This window comes from Acanthaster planci, linkage group LG01, assembly GCF_054643075.1.
Source record: "Acanthaster planci isolate LZ-2023a linkage group LG01, COTS_SCS, whole genome shotgun sequence".
NCBI classification, from domain to species: domain Eukaryota; kingdom Metazoa; phylum Echinodermata; class Asteroidea; order Valvatida; family Acanthasteridae; genus Acanthaster; species Acanthaster planci.
Genome location: NC_141777.1, coordinates 36,906,447 through 36,918,967, shown reverse-complemented (window position 1 = coordinate 36,918,967; position 12,521 = coordinate 36,906,447). Strand labels below are relative to the sequence as shown.

General features: G+C 44.8%; 1 protein-coding gene across 1 annotated transcript in view; it reads right to left on the bottom strand.

Moving 5' to 3' along the window:
- acss1 (acyl-CoA synthetase short chain family member 1) overlaps window positions 1-7,705 on the bottom strand; it is a 44,717-nt gene extending 37,012 nt beyond the window's left edge. The window contains exon 1 of the mRNA XM_087137738.1: window positions 7,610-7,705. The gene's annotated coding sequence lies outside the window, so the exon portion shown is untranslated. The remainder of the gene's footprint in view (window positions 1-7,609) is intronic.
- Window positions 7,706-12,521: the final 4,816 nt, after the last annotated feature.

The following is a 12,521-nucleotide window of genomic DNA, read 5'->3' as shown; positions in this document are numbered from 1 at the left end:
ATAGATATAATTTTTTTCCTGAGATGTGGATCAGAGTGATATACCGGATTTCTGGAACTTTGGGAGGGTGTGTATTTTGATCTGCCATTCGCCATTTCATTCGGTATACCGTTTTGAGGACAAGATCCAAAGAAGTCGAGAGCGTAGAAAGACAGATCAGTTCCTCGGGAAGTCCAGGGCTGTGTTGAGGACAAGCGTGATTCTTGAAATATATATTTCTAAACCTGTGTTACAGATTGTCATAATTTGACGATGCATTACATGTATACCTACCGCCGGCAGCAAACAGACCCAAAAACTTTGTATGCTAAAACGAAAATAATTGTTTAAACAACGCGCAGTTGCACCGTAAGCTTCGGAGGAAAGTGGAGGAATGTCAAGAAGCCTGTTGTGACCATCTCCAGAGAACGACATAACCATTCTCATCATTCTGCTTGAGTACGGTTGGAGTAAAGACAGCTAGATACGTTGAGCTCCCTTCAGAGCCTCGACGGTTAAAGTTTTTAACACCGGTGATTCATTAGCCTGTCATACTGCATTGCTCAATATTGAACTAATTTTCAATGTTATGGCAGCGTTCAAATGGTGTTTTGTGAGATCCTTTCCTGGTGGCCTTTATGTACATTACATAAACTTTCTTCAGCATACTTGTGGCATGGAATGAGTGTTCGGACAAAAACATTGTTGTCGATGTAAAATAAGAACAATACAATAGCGAACCGGAAATGATTGTCTCTCATCCACACAACAAACTACACATGTATTATAGGGTTTAATATCGGTCTTGTAAATTCCCATAATTTACCAAACCATACACAAAATGTCAGTGTCCCAAAGGCCCTTCTCAGATTTGATCTGAAAAGTGGCCTGACTATTTAGGGGAGGCACATATTTTCGGAGAAAAAAAACTCTCTGGCCGTCAACCGGGGCAAAGCCCATAGGCCTTCCTCTCTTGCCTTTTCTCAGCTCAGTTCTTCAGTAAAAGTTGTGTCATATTCGCCGGGGCCCGGAGCAGGTGCCCGGATGTTACCCCTCAATTGCCGCATCCGTTCCAGTCTGGCGAAGGAGGGGGAGGAGGGGAGGGGGCAAAGTGCGAGACGGTGTCACTGAACTCCGAAAAGTGGCCCCTTTCTTGTCCCGGTAGCTGTCCCGGCATGCACCGGGAGGGGCAGCGCTCTGGACCGTGTCGCCTCATCTACATCTCTAGAGCAAGGAACACTTTAACTCGAAGATAAATGACAAAGTCGCATTTAGTATCCTTTGGGATATTTCTCTTAAGAAAAGAGGAACGTATATTCAGCTCACCCTTGAATGTCTGTGGATGTATCAATTTCTCAACGAAAATATCAGTTGTTTTATTCTGCTAATTCAACATTCGACAGATATTTTCACATGGCACTCGCTGCCGAATGCTTTTAATCTTGAGATTTTATGCATTGAAGGTTTTGCTGCCAACTCCGTCAACGAAGATGCCGTTCAAAAGTGAGGCAGGTGATCTCATTTGGATGGACGCTTGTGTCGAGTGATCCTAAAGGTGAGAAATAAGCACCTGTATCCATCTTGAGCCATATACATGAACGTGTACTTCCGCAACAAAATTATACAGGGTTGTTGGAAACTGGAAAGAACGTGCAATTCAAAAGACAAAGACGCGACAAAGTCCCACGCAAACTACCAAGCCGATGGGCTGGTATGTGGGCTATGGCGTGCCCCTTACTCTACCGATTCCGAAAGGAATCATTTCAACCTGCCTTGTTAGCACTTTGCAATCTATATTCAACGCGTCCACAATACAGGTAGCATAGAAAAGACTATCAAAGATTACCAATGGCAAAGATAACTGAGGAGCCTTGCTGACCAGGAAATCAGAATTTCTGATGGCAGCACGTATGGACCGGTCTTTAGTCCCCTTTTGGGAAACAAAACGACGCCAGTTGCAACATTCCAAGTAAGCAGGAGCGTACCTGATGGAAAACAACGTAGAAAGTGGATTAACTTACCGGTAATGATCTGTGAAAAACGACATCTCAATTGATCCAATGACCTTGCTGTAATATGGCACGCAACTCTTTGATAGGATTAATTACTAAAAGAGTGTGACGAGCAGCCGGCCTCAGACAGATACTTAGAATTTATAATTTCACAATCAGTCGTGATTAACGTATCGTTTTCACCCATCTACGCACCCGCTTTGAAAAGCAAGTATAATATGCATGTGCACTGTATCTCGTTAGAAACATGTCACTGTGGAACAGTTGAATGATGAAGGTGGTGAAGAAGACATGTTTCTACCATTCCCGCTGCTCTCTATTTTGTGTATTTTTTTGCCTCGAAATACATCCAGTCGTGTGCACTTTCCAATCAGAAGTTACAAACCTTACGTCATCACAAACAATGGAAAGCAAGTTGGGCAAAAGACAATCAACTCTTTTGGGGGCAGAAAATGACGTCAGAAACAGAAAAAGAAATCAGAAAAAGAGGAGAAAAAAAAGAAATGGAAAAGACAGAAATAGCAAAATAATTCACTGCAGAAAAACTTCTCGAAGGGTGATTGTTTTCCAAGTCTGTCTTCACCGCGGTCTTGTAATAAGCGATTACTCTGCGGCTTAGGCTGCAGTAACACAGACCTCTGTAGAACAGAAATATGGACATGGAAAAGGATGAGTCATGATAGACCATTTCAATGCTGAGAACAATTTTAGAGTCGAACTTGAGAGGGGGAACAGCCTTGATGGACCCAGATGCTGATATTGGCACGAGTTACGGTAGTAAATGCACATGCAAGCAATTTCCTTAGAAGAGTTCCAATCTTCCAAAACTTCTCAATCTAATCAGATTTCTTGCAGGGGATGGACGAAAACGGGCCAACCGGGACCCGCGGTGCCACGGCGAAATACTAATCATACAGGCAAACCTGTATAAGAAAAAGTAGGGAGAAATGGAAAATAATCCATACGGTTATATTGGCTTCTAAAAGAAGGGATCAAGTCCAAATGCATCCCGCCTGGCTACGAGAAGTGACGCTGTCTCCCTAGCGGTGGACGGTGTGAAAAAGCCGCCATAGAACCTCGCTTGAATTGGCGGTACAAAGAGAGATGGGATAGCGCGGAAAGATGATTTGCCCGGTACGTGAGTGGGTCATCAAGTTGATTAACAGGTGCGCATCTATAGGGGTACCTGTCACATGTCCCCAGCCGTAAAAGTGTCACTGGCTGTTTCCTGCCCGAAAGCCATTGCCCAGATTGGAAGTTATACCTTGGAGTCCTCCTGTCTTTTCTTCGCCTGGGACAACCTTGCGCAATTACTTCGGCGGGGTGCCCGGGGAAACGGCTACGGGCAATCTCATTTTGCTTTTCATCTCCGCGAGATGAAAGTGACGGCGACTTCCTGACCTTGACAGTATCACTGGGCACCGTACCCTGGGATGCCTGTAGGATATTTACCCCGTCGCTTTAGGACCTCCGTTCACGAGAAGATTTCCCTCCTCGCAGAGAGGTACAGCAACTCAATCACAGGGCAAACACTCCACGATTGGAGCGCGGGACGGTCTCCCACGCGCGCACCGTCTAATTTTCACTTTCGACGGCTGGCCCCTCATCGATCGCTTTTCGCCCGCGATTCATAATACACCTTCATTATTCTGTACAGACCCTCATGCACAAGGTAAAACACGGCATAGTTTTCACTTAAAGGTTACATATTTTCGCGTCCTTTCTTTAATTTCAGAGGTTATTATCACAGTGGCATTTTCGGCCGACTTGACTAAAAGTATTCAGCAATTCATACATTACTCTCCATTTGCGTCATCTTATTCAGAGATGCCTGGTATTGATCAAAGGCTCAACAGGTAATGCATAAAAACACGATCTGTTGTGGCCTATGTCCAGACAACGCTCCCTGAGCAGCATCCTGTGAGCTGAATTTACAGAGCAGACAAAGTCCAACTAAACTGGAAAACTCCTCCAGGTCACTGACCGGGAACCCACAAACTCCACTCCAACTAGCAAGGTAAAGAAAGCATGGCTAAGAAAATGTTTGCTGTTGTGATCTGTGTTGGCAGCGGACTTCTTTAAATACAGGCCTGAAGGCGATCTCTAGACAGCCTCCGCGTCTCAAGAGAGACACGGAGGGGGGATCTAGACAGATTTATAAAGCGACGGCAATGGAATTTATGAGACGTCCTCCGATTCTGCGCGATACACAACGTCGATTACACTCTTGTGTGTATACACGGTAACCGTCTCGGGTTTTTTTTTACGCTGATGGGGGAGAAAGAAGTTGTTTGCATAATGCCGAAATGAGAAGAAGCGTGGACTCCGGGGAACGTTACGCTTCAACTCCACAATCGCGGAAAGTAACATGGGCGAATTTATACATGGGCCATGGCTTACGGCGAGCCTTTTGGGGCTGAAATCCCGCAGTGGATTGTTGTGTACATGAAAGGCGATGGTATTCAAATGATGACGCCCGGAACGGCCCGGGACTCCCAACCAGAAATGACGGGCCAATTAAGATGCATGAATTCCCGGTCATTATTTTTCCACGAGTAAACAGCGCAAGGCAGACAGTTTTGCAATTACAGAATTTTTCTTTATTGACGAAAGGCTGATTGCATATTCCCGCTTACTCGGTGATGATGAAGTTGTAATTCGGGGGTAACGGAAGGAGGGAAATAAAAGTCAGCATGCCCCGTTGATCAGGCTGGGGCTTTTCGAGTGTTTTCGGTGGCAATTGCATGTGGCGTCATAAAGCTTTTGATACGGGAGGTATATGTCGGCGTAAAATGCAAGATTTCTAAGACGCCCTCGAGCGTCCCCACAAACGCCTGCATGTTGAACCGGAGTCAAAGTCTGAGCGACTATTGACCCCATGGCCAACGCGTATCCAACATGGATATTTCATACCACATAAACACAATGCGCAGGCCGGTCAAAACTTAAGACTAAATTATATCTGTGGATGAGAATTATTCATTTTCCTTCTTTTTTCCTGTGGGTAACCTTTCCGCTTGGTTTGACATCAATGTATCCATTGGCCGTAAGTAAACTTGATAATGCCGTAATGGAAACGCCGGGACCCTTTGTTTGAGGGGGATGTGTTATCTGGACGAGGGCCTGATCTGAGTCGATTTGGCAGCTTCAATCGTCCGCTGAATTATGTACAACCACCGCGGCACCGTACCCCCAGGCCTTTAGTCTTCAGCCACTCAGTAGCAGCGCCTTGTTTTAAAGATTAATTGTACTTTTTTGTCTTGTCACTTCAATCAAGTTGGGTGAAAAAAATGTATATTAAACAAGCACAGCAAAAATCTCGTGAGGTGTCGATACGACACAACAAAAATCTTCTAAGGTGTAATTACGACGGGTGTCGCAATCCAGTTATCAAATACCAATCACCGGTTATTGTCCGAGGGGTTCATCTGTTGTTTTGATCAGTTTTTATCAATGCATCAGTTAGACAGGAATTAATTTTTTACTTGTCTCTCGGGTTGTCTGTCTCTCTTTTTTCAAGGGGGGGGGTCACCACCTTCCTTAAACATTGTTAAATATTCAACTACACATGTTCCTCACACTCGAAAACGGGTGATTAGTTCTAAGTTGGATAAAATACATGTACTATAAACTTTTGGGTGAATTCTGCCCAAATTCGCCAAATGTTACCGGAATCAGCCGACAGAACTGACAAGGAAGTTAATTTCAATACCACCTGTCCGTCAAAGTCCGATTGCTTAACAGATGTCTCAATTATAATACTATTTATAGTATACTATGAGGATATGAAACCCTGCTAGGAAGAAACCATTAAGCCATGTCATATAACAGAGTAATTGTGAAAACACTAACATATGCGATAATAACGACGGAGGTTATTTTGGCCCATTTTCGAGATTGGAATTCGAAGTTGGAACAAACAGGCGAGGCGTTTGAGGCGTTTGAGACTGCCCAAAAGTATATGCACGTCAGGTGCTTGGGGAGTGGCGTTTAGGGGAGGGGCATTTAGGGGAGGGGCGTTTGGGGGAGGGGCGTTTTGGGGAGGGGCGGGAAGGGGTTGCACTTTCAAGTAGAAAAAAGTAATTCTGACGTGTCTGTGGTAAATTAGTGTTTTGGCTGTCTGTCACAATGCACTCAACAAAACAAATCAAAAGAAATCTCAACCATTGTCCTAAATGTTTTCTCTGTATTTCAAAGAAAACGAACGAGAGATTCACGAGGCGCTCGAAAATGAAGAGAGTGCAACATTTTGATGGCAGTATTGCAATTATTTCTAATTCAGTTAGAAATCGCTGGCCCTATTCGCCACGTGTCGATCAAAGGCAGGTTTCTAACTAACTAATTCAACTGATTAATAAATGGCTCCAGACAAGGCACACAGCATCCCGTCACACAGAATAAAGTCAGAACATCAGAATTGATTTAGAACATCTGACCCAAGATTTCTGACTGGTTATGGGCAGACAGGTGCTGGTAATCCAGGCGCATGCATCATGCACATTAAATACCACCCAGGTCTGACTCGTTAATTGCGCCCACAAAATATTTATCATATTGATAACAACATCCGCTGGAGGCTCTTAACCCCAGCCCCCCTGCATGCATTCCCTTCCAACACTGGGGACGTTAAGGAAATGCCCGGCTGTCACGGCTTCAAGAAGGGGCTGTCTCCTGTAGGAGATGTCTTCATCTATTATTGAGTGGGAGTGGACATAGTGCACGCAGTTCTCGGCTATGGGGTGGTAAGTATAATGCGGGGTAGGCGGGCGGGGAGAAATCCCTTTCGTCGATTATACCCTCGCTAATACAAAGGCTCGTCTTACGTCACTGGACTGTTTTCACGTGTCGGTCATCTTGAATTGAAAGTGAGGTAAAACTTTTCATTTTGGGAACCTGAGGGTAAAGAAATTACAGCGACGAAATAAAAGTTCGATACGAATTCGTTACAATGATTTAAAATTTGCAATAAATTATATCTAAATATTTCGAGCCACATGTAACAAGTGCAAGTGACGTCTGGAACCCCACATAGTCTGACATCACCCCATTTCACAGAGTACCGGTATACTGAATATGATCATGGAGGTAGGAAAACACCTCCAGAGTCCATGATATGATATATTCGGAGAACAAGATAAAACATGGGTTCCCATTTTGTTCCCACATGCTTTAGCTATGTGCATTGATTAATCAATGAGTGCCGGGGCATTTTGTCTTCAGAGTTGGCAGATTTGTGGAATAATGTGAAAGTGCCTCGTTTATTAATCGAACTTGCATGTTTCAATCCAAATTAGGGGAGGTTTAGGCCATGAAGCGAACATTAGGTCACAACAGATGTCAAGTTAGAAATGAGAACCTTCGCTGTGACAGTAAAATCTGCTCAGCGAATCGAAGACGAACGAGAAATTATGACGTCTGATCAAAGTTTAATTTCGGCTGCAAATTCACACATTCAACACATTCCAACACTGGCGAATGTCGCGAATTCCCAGCACAAAGATTGGCGTTTGCGTGCACTTTCGCTCTAATAATCAATCGCTCGTTAAAGGACAAAAACATGCTTTTGACCTCACCACGGTAAAAGAATGGAAAAAAAAAAATCAAGAATGTTAAGTTACCACAGTCCGTTCGTGCCAGGTCACACGTACACCACTACCAAACTGACGGCTGGCGGTCAAGGCTATGCATTCTCGTTTTGCGTGTAATTAAAACATGATCGCAATTTGTGACGTTGTCAACACTGAAGAATGCGGGCTTGGTATGTCAACGCGCGATGGCGCTGTCACCTTTTCACCCCGCTTCCAAGAAAGTCCGGTGCCAAGGGCGAAGCCCAGTTGTGGTCAAGCCCTGTGAATGAATGACCCAAGACTGTATAAACGGGCCGTCATAATTCCCTGACACTTGACACAATGATGACCAGAGAAATGGTCAGCCAAGCTTAAGTAAACAACAACAGTACGCAGGAAATCACCAATGGAGTAGGAATTCCCCCGTGCAATCAGGGAACAAAGGATCGCGGCTCAAACTTTTCGGTCGGTGACTCATGGGCAGTTGTTCTCTCGATCGAGGCCACGCATTTCCCATTTCCAAGGCTTTATTTAGATTTCATTCACTTAAGACGCATTACGTCAGGTTTACAACCTTCGGAAGGAAAGTAAACCGAACGAGATGCTGCTTTTCTTCCTGTTCCACGATTATCCTTTTGTCCGTGACCTTATGCATAAAACTTAAGCCGCTAATCTTGCAGCGCGCGCTGTTCTGGCTCCACCCTCAGAGATTGGGCCAATCGTGGACGCACGCAGTACGGAAGCACTGGGGAAGGTTTGGACTTGCCAAGTACTTATCTGCACCTCTCGCATATCATTGGCCACGCTTCACAGTTAGCCTCACGCAAAGATATAACTTCCAGCCAATCATAGACCATCAGAGTTCACCGTCATTATCTGGACTTGTAACGTTCTACAGAAGCAAATTTTGTGCCTTTTCACTTTTGAAACTTTTAAAACGATATAATGCTATGATGATGAATATAACGCTATGATGACGAGATGTTAAATTTTGATGAAGAAATAAAATAGTTGCACCCCTGGCCCCCTATTATGGCGAACAAAAGTTCCTGGAAAACTGGGGTGGGGGGGGCATGTGGCGTTGTAAAGTGCGTAACAATGTGCTTTAATATAGACCTTCAGAATTTTGGTTCCATGTCTTCTTGGGCCTCAACTCAAGCCGGTTGTTGTGGGAAACTATAGCCCAAGCCTTCACTTCAATCTTTTCCCCACCAACAATAGATCTACATTTAACCTATTGGTCTCAGCCGGGGGGTAAAATAATTCCCGAATCTGAGACTCAACGCCAAAAAGGAGGTAAAGCTGTGCTCAGATCAGCACAGCACAGTTCCGCCTTACTTGGTTTTTGCCGTAGACCTATGTTTTTGATATAAGGACGTGTACCTCACCAATAACACGTGGCTGGTAGGCACTCTTTTCTTTAATCACGTGCACTTAACCAAATTTTACGCTGGGGCAGCGCCTAAACAATACATGCGTATCACTTTGCCCGAACCGTTGGCGCAAGTAAATCTCAGATCCCCTTCATAAATTTTACAAAACATTGTGAATTATGGCATCAATGATGTATATCTTGAAGACCGTGCGGGGAAGTCGAGCGGCATGTACCGGCAAAGGAGGTGCTACCGTGAAATGAAGACAGCTGACCCTGTCCACGTGCGACGTTGAAGTGGGAGCACGCGAGCGGAACCGCGAAGTACCGAAGTACGACAACTTAATCCTTCACGGAGATTGCAAAACCAGCTTCGAACACCTCACCCCCTTTCTCTGTACCCTCGGCAACTCCTCTACAATTAGAGGCACGTGTGCTCTCAACAACTCGATTATTGAGTAATGAGAGGTCTAAGTACAGCGCCCAGAGAAGCGAGAGACGAAAAGACTGGCCAACATTGCGAGGTTTTGAATGCGGTAATGGGCAGCATTTAGTTCTAATTCGTCGCAGGAAGAGGAAGTCGTGGAGAAAATATCCACAAGGCGGGCAGGCCTGGTCCCCGTGTTTGCAAAAAGTGTATAACTTGTTAAGCAGCGATTTGGGCTGTCGCCTTTTATTTCAGCCGACTCCTCGCAACACATTTTCTGCTAATAAGATAGCCTCGCGCATTTCACGAGCGGGGGGGGGTTACACCGGGACCCGCGCCGCACTTCCAGCCGTGTCTCTGATTGTGCCCGTCCGTGTTCGCATAATTCGGACTGACTTCACTTGGGGACAGACCCAGCGCCCGTAGGCCCAATACCTGTTTGTTTAATTTACTGTCGATGTTGCGGAATCGGCACAAAGGCATACATGTATAATCGAACATGCAGATATGCATTATTTACAGGAAACAAAATGAACCGGGTAGGGGAATTATAGCTGAGGCAGATGAAAATTGTCAAGCTTTGAGGCAATGACCTCCAGGATTGGGGGGGGGGTGTGAATTAAGAAGAGAGATACGAGTTTTCAGATTGTGACAAGCGGTTACAAAAGTATCGGATCCGCGTGTATTCGAAGTTCAAGACTGGTTTTGGCTCTAAACTACCCTGATTTCCAGAAATGTCGAATTTCATGGGGTCAAAACAAATTTTTATAGGTGGTAATTTTTTTTTTTTGGGACGGGGCTAAACAAACTGGGAATTTCTTTCGTTTACACTTTAGGGCCATTTTTAGGGGTAAGGGGTGGATGGGAAAATAACCTTTCTTTCATCAATGCTTAAAGCACCTTTCTGGGGGAGGGGGTATACCCCCTCCCCGATCGGCCCTTGCCCCGGTTTTCTCTTCACATTACTGTGGCTATCGGGAAACGTTGCTTGCAATGCTGAATACAGGACAATAGGTGTTTTTCGTTTTCGTTTTTCTAATATTTGTTTTTGCTGGCCATGTCTACTTTTCATCTTTTTGGGGAACATGCAAAATAAATCAGATCTGGGGAACATGCAAAATAAATCTGACAGTTTTACTCATGCGTGATTCAGGCCAGGAAAGGGTCATGCTCGAGCATTCATTGACTCTTCACGAAGAATCCAACAATATTGATGCAAACTAATCGAGCCCTTTTTTACAATGCAGAGAGATCTTTGGGGAACAAGTTTCATGAGGTCACTTCAGTGGTGTTAATTGATTGCTTTCGAGTGAGCAATTCAGACACCTGTCGTTTGCTTCGCCAAGGGACCTGCTGAAGCGGGACCCCCGTCCAAACCCCTAAAGAGACGGCGGACAAGGACATACATAGGGGAAGCCACTAATCAACTTTGGGGGCAGTGCATATATACTGTTTAAATTTGACGGCCTCGATCGGGCTTAAAAGAAGTACCGGTCATGAATGTCCGTCCAGACATCAATGATCCTGGGCATATTGCGCAGAAATTTCAAGTATTGATGATCCGGCCGGAAAGTGTCGCCTCCCTTGGCCCTAAGTTCCTTACCTGTTTTTAACCAGCTGACTTGCAAAGAGCGGACAACAATGGATGGAAAAACCAATCAATTGAAGAATTGCATGATGTTGGGGACGAAATATGCAGGGCGGTTCGTAGGGATGCTTTTGGTCGTAATTGAAAATTGTGTCTTTTTTTATTTGAAATTAACAAGATTTACTTACAAATTTTAACATTCAGTAAATAAATGACAACAAAAGATCATCGATATATGTCAGTGTTCCCCCTATCAGCCACCACCCAGTTGCGTATACAGCTTTTGATGTCGGGTGGGGGGCATATTTAAAACGAATGCACTTTCGGGCTCATTCAACATGAGAAAAAACATTTCCTCTTTATTTGATAAATAAATAGGAGTTTCTCTCCTACTCACCTATGATGTATTTTCAGTTGAAAATAAGATAAGATAAATTTAAACAAAATCCGTCAGGGGGCAAGTTGCCCCCTGCCCCACCTCCCCCCTCCCCTACTGGATACTCGCCGCTGCCACCACCAAATAAGTTTCCCACAGGAGCCCTAATCGCGTCCTATCAGTTGGTATTTGATGAACTTGTTAATTTCAATACTTAATTTCACTTTATTCTGTTAGTTCTTGAAAGTGAATACACATTTTGAGAAAGGTTTGATGCCCAACGATGTCTGCTCGGAAAACATAAAATTTCACCCATACATTACATCGCGTATAGTCTTTGTCCGTGGTCAAAGACGGCAAAAGTGTCGTTTCCCCCACTGTGCCCCCAACTTCGGAGGTTCCCGTTCCTACAGTGGACCTCCCCGCATTCGTGTGACCGGTCAGATACCTCTCCGCTGTCCCGCCAACTCGCGGCTGGGTTTACTGGCTTGATCAGCACCGCGGTCGGCACACACACACACACGTCACAGATACAAAACCCACCGGAACACGTCAATAAAAACAGCAATCTGGTAAGTCCAACATTGGGATCTTGCCGCCTGCCCCGGCCTGGTCACTCGGGAAATAACAGCCAGCAGCCCAGTAATGTTAATAGTGTAAAAAATTGTCAGGCTCGTCTGCTTCAAGTCTCTGGAGTGCCGCAGGACGGGCGCTGGATGGAAGAGGGCCCCTTGCCGCCTGTTGGCTCAACCGAATCGACAAAATTATCACCGTCAAAATGAATTAAGAAGTGTCTTACGGAGCGGAGGTCATCACGGCCATCATCATTATCGCGATCGTCATTATTAGCATCTTCGGCTAGGCTGTCGTAAGCCTATGGACTGTTGGAAACGACGAAGTGTTAACTACATGCTGGGCAGGAACTTGCGATATTTTGATGAATCGTTAGCATGTGCAATAATAATTTAATTGCTTGTAATACACGGTAGCTAATAAGTGCCGGTAATTGGAGTCATTGGAAGCCAAGCGTGTCGCCGAAAATTATTGGGGAAAAGGTATTGGAAAAATTTGTTTAGCGAAAGATTATCGTTCGTCAAGCAACAATAACTAAGCTGGTTACTTGTTTTTGGCTTATTGTCTTTTGTATGAGAAAAAGAAATGTGAATGCGCAAAGACTTTGTATCATTGGTGCGTCTCGTG